General features: G+C 37.2%; 1 long non-coding RNA gene across 1 annotated transcript; it reads left to right on the forward strand.

The window, feature by feature from the left end:
- Positions 1–3,726: 3,726 nt before the first annotated feature.
- On the forward strand, positions 3,727–4,703 carry LOC150036750 (uncharacterized). Its single transcript, XR_016528979.1, has 2 exons — positions 3,727–3,909; positions 4,242–4,703. It is a non-coding gene; the product is annotated as an uncharacterized LOC150036750 (long non-coding RNA).
- The last annotated feature ends 316 nt before the right edge of the window (positions 4,704–5,019 follow it).

A 5,019-nucleotide genomic window follows, 5' to 3' on the forward strand; every position in this document is an offset into this window, starting at 1 on the left:
ACATCGACCTATACGATAGGTCTCTGTCATCTCCCACTTGTCTAGTCGTGTACACAATCGGTGTTTCCTCCTTCGTCTTCCTTATACCAAGACCGAACAGAGCCCACCCTCTGGATTCTCACACCAAGAATACCAAGGTAGCCCTCTTGGTTGTTTCATACTCAACTTGACACTGTCGAGGTTCTTTGGAGGTTGTTCGTGTTGTTGCTAAGGAGTTCGTGGCCGAAGCGATCGTTGAAGACAATTGCAAAGAGTTTGTGTTGTGTTACGGTCGTGTAGATCGAGTGTTCGAGGTTGCTATTATTTGAGCGATCATGCACAATGGTGCGTGGAGACGCATCTTCAAATGTTCGTAGAGTATTCTTTTTGTTCATTTGGGTTTTTATGCTATAATTTCTGTATTAATTGTATAACCGTTTATTTTCAGTACGACTGTAAATGTAATGTTCATTCATGATTTTGATTTGGAATAATCTTTTTTCCACTGCTCATGGAAATCTCGAATTCGATTTCCATCACTTATTACTCAAACCTGAAGCTTGAACGAGTCCATTCCTTGTTTTACCTATACACACGGTAGATAATTTAAACATATTCCTCTTAGTACTATGTGCACATAGATCCCCATCTTATGGGCTCAGAAGCTAAACACGTCGGTCCTCTGACCATCCCATATGAGGTCCCTCTCATAGGCTTAGGGACTAAGCCCACTGGCCCCTTGACCATCCCGTGAGACTCCGCCATAGGCTTAAGAACTAGGTCCTCTGACCCCTTGACCATCCCATGCTGCATTTTTTCATCATCGTAACGAGCTATACATACATCTATAATTATAAAATTCATAAGAATCCTTAAAAGAATACCACTCACAGTTCATTAGTAGAAGTCACCCTTCTTCTCCAAGTTCTTTAGTTTCCCCTGGTTCTTTCTAGAATCCCGGGCCTACACTAGCCCAATGGCAGCTTAGAAACTCATGTGTAGGGCTAGAATAACCTTAGAATACCTTCTTGGCCTTAAACTCAGCATACCAACTCCAACTGATATGAAACTGGGCCTTTGAACACCCTTGGACAGCTGTGGACACATGGTATTGGTAGCCTTCCTCAGCACCAGTTGGTCACATGGTTGCTTCCCCAGGCCAATTGGACGCATGGTCCACCCACTTGGATGCATGGGTTGCCTTCTCAGCTCAACTCAGACTCATTTGGACGCCTGGACCTCTTTATGGACGCATGGTTGGTCCACTTCAACACATGGCCTACCCTCGGAACCTTAATTCTCTCCAATACTCTCTTTTTAGTCTCATTTGAAAGATCTGTGAGTTATGTAGTGAGATGAGACTCCTTTTGTGTATTTATAGGCAACTCAAACCATCCTTGTCACTAACTCTGAGCCTTCAACCCATGAAACCTCTCTTGCATGAAAATCCTAAGGGCCAGCACCATGCAAAGTCCAACATAAAGGTCTTTGACACCTCCTATTTGTATGCAAGCTTAAGTGTCCTCACCATGTATAGGCTAACACATTGCTACCCTTGGTGTGGTATTCTGACCTTATACATGTCCTCCTATGCGTCCACCTCATCCTTGGCTCGACTAAGACTTCATTTGGTTGAGCTACATACCTTGTTCCCCAAGTTTACTCAAGTCTCATAGAACCTTATGTTGGCACATGGTTGCTTCACCAACTTCCTTGGATGTACCCAACATCACTCACTATGCATCCATCTAGTGTTTCCAATGCATGGTCCCCTAGGTTTGGACATGGTTTCCTAACTATGCTACCAATTTTTCTTCCTCTCGTAGCATAGCTTCCTTCTTTGGCTCATAGCTAGGATATGTGTCTAACTGACACTTCCCCTTAGGTATGCATCCAACCCATACTTCCTTTCTTAGGTATGTGTTTAACTAGGGCAATAGGGTTTCGTTGGTGTAACTCCTTCCCAAGGGGTTGTCTTATACTTCCATTTTGTACCCCGTAGACCTAAAATGGAACTCACAAAGTTCCCTATGTGTCCAACTCTAACCCTATGCATCCAACCTTCCCTTACTTCCTTCTTCCTTGGTTTTTATATTCTTCTCAAAGCATGACTTTCTCCTTTAAGCTCAAAGCATAACCATGCATCTTCTTGCCTCACTTCACGTTCAAGTGTGCATCCACATGGCCATCTTGTTGGGTTGTATGTCCTAAAACTCGCAGTTTGTAAAATTAAACATATTCTATTTGCAATAAAGAAGTTATTGAGGTTTATGTAAATTGCACTTGTAAAAACTAAATCCAATAAACTAAGATCCACGGTTATTACATGAGAACTTGGACTTTATGTGGAGACATAAGAGTGGATCAAGTTCGAGTAGATAGCCAATGGTCTTTAGTATACGGATAAGGTTGAGTACCTTATTCTGTAAACACTATTGGATGCAATACACTTTGTATTTAGTACAAATGATGTGATCTTGAATCTTTCATGTGGAGATATGCGAGTGAGGGCGTCCTATGCAAAGAGTTTGTATAACACTGGACCGAGAAATAAGTCACTCTTACTTTATAACGTTGTTTACTGTTTAAGACTGACTATTACAAAGCGATGATCTAGGTAACTTGACCTTAATCCTAAGCTAACTATGAACTCCTGTTTATTCAGGATTATCCTTAGATTTGCATGGATAAGGTTTGGCTCAATAGCGTCGGCTCAAAGTATTCAATTTCAGGGGTAAGACCGGGTAGATAGCGGGAACATAGGGTGCAAGATGGAATTCGCTCCTACCCGCTTTTAGGGATAGTAGAGAGGTTGTTCCCTTAAGTACTGACTCTAGGTCTTGAATAAGGAATCACATCCTCTCATTGGCCCGAGAAGGACTCAATTTGGTGATTGGATCATAAACCAATTGTTCATTATAAGATTAGTGGGACTTAAGGAACAAGATGTAATCTCAAGGGTAAAACAACTTTTGACCCAGTCGATATTACAAACAACTTGTGTATGGTCGACTTAATGATTATGGTTAAATCAAGTGAACAAAAATATATCTATAGTGAGGGGAGTCCAACTACTAGGCTTTAGTGGAGTGACCTAGTAGTTAACGAATGTTGGTTAATTGGGTTAAAGATTTTAGCCGATTAATCTTGGATCATTGGAGTCCATGATCTTTAGGTCTATTAGATCCTCTACTAGCTCATAAACGGACTAAACCTCATAATAGTGTGATAAAAGAATTTGAAACGTTCAAATTCGAACTACGGGAATTATTAAACGTTTAATTATCTAACTAAACAAAATTAGAGAGTTGAAGAATATTTAAATGTGATTTAAATATTAATTGCATGAATAGAGATTCATGTTGGGAATTGATGTTTCGTTAATTTAATATTTGATATTAAATTAATTAAATTATTTATTTAATTAAAATTAATGGTTAGAGTTAATTACTATTTAAAACTAATCATTTAAATTGTTGAATTCATATTTTATCAAATTAGTTTTATTTTTAAAATTTGAAATAAGATTTCAAATTGAGTTAAAATAGAATTTAATATTGAAAATTGGAAGGAAGTGGGTTTTTCCCACTTCTTCCACTTGACAATCCACATCCCGATTCCATTACCTTTTGAGTGTTTTCATGTCAAGTTTCTACGCAATATGATTGCATGAAGATTTTGAACAAAAACTCTTTCAATTGACTAAAGTGAAGAGGTTCTTGTCTGAATTTTGAGAAAGAAAATAGTGCTCTCTCAAGTTTTTTACAAAAACCAGAAAACATTCTCCAATCCTCCCTAAATTCAATCTTATTTTGGATCCCAAAATCTAATCTAAGGGCCTAAAGAATAGTAGAGAAGATCAAGTGATGGTCTACAACTTGTTAGAAAGGAAATTCGAGATGGATTTGAAGATTGAAGAGTTCAACAAAGGTATAACTTCAAAACCCTATTTTCTCTAATTGAACTTGCATGTTTCTTTACTTAAATTGATGGAATTAGAGTGCTTAAAATCCTAATTTCTTTCGTATGTTGAATGTCAACACCATCAATCGGTATCAGAACATGATTTAAAACACCCAATTCGTGTTAATATTTGCTTGATGGTTGATTTTCATAGGTTGTATGAAAATGGGTGCTAATATGTATAATTTCAGTTTTAGCATTAAATTTCTTTTTAATTCATTATTAGTTGTTATAACTAGCTCTTTGTTTATGGGCCTTAACGTGTGATTAAGTGTCTGTAAATTTGTTGGAGTTAATAGAGTTGCAACTAGGTTATAATTGAAGAAAAATCGAAGCAGGATCAACAGCTGGTTGTAATAAAAGAAGCTACTACAATGCAGCTAGCGTTGCAACGCTGTTCTTCAGAAAACCAAGAAAAGAAGCAAATTCCCATAGTATTGCAACGATGGGTTTATAGCATTGCAACGTTGTTCATTCCAGTCCAAAAAGCACATGCGCAAATGGACCAACGGTTCAAGTGGACCAGTTTAGCCGGTTCTGGTCAAGGAGGTCTGGTTTAGCCAATTTTAGACCAGTTCAACCTATTTTGGAGCTCTGGAGGATCGGGTCGGGTATTCATGAAGTCCAGAGGCTTTTAGGGGCTGCTTCTACTTATTATTGTAATAATTTAGACTGTTAACTTATAGTCCATATCAGTGTGTGTTTAATTATTTATGTATTATAAATGTATATTATAATTAAATAAATCTTGTATGTGCATATAACATGCCATGTAAATTTAAAATCCCACCATAGGAAGCATGTAACATGCATTGAAATATGGTATAAGTGGTTATAATATATAGTATGCATATGTTAGGATTTCATGTTTAATATAAATTGTTATATTAAATTGTGAAATACTTTATGAATGTTATGGATTGATAGCATGTCTATTTTTTTTCAAAATGTTATAAAAATGGATTAGGCGTTTAAAATCCATAACAAAGATAAGAAGCATGCTTACCTAGGGTTAACATATAATAACTTGTTTTAATAGTTAAAATAGGTCGTTAGCTTGTAAAACCTTGGTTACAA

The sequence above is a fragment of the Benincasa hispida genome, chromosome 4 (assembly GCF_027475165.1).
Source record: "Benincasa hispida cultivar pf3 chromosome 4, pf3_genome.v1.1, whole genome shotgun sequence".
NCBI classification, from domain to species: domain Eukaryota; kingdom Viridiplantae; phylum Streptophyta; class Magnoliopsida; order Cucurbitales; family Cucurbitaceae; genus Benincasa; species Benincasa hispida.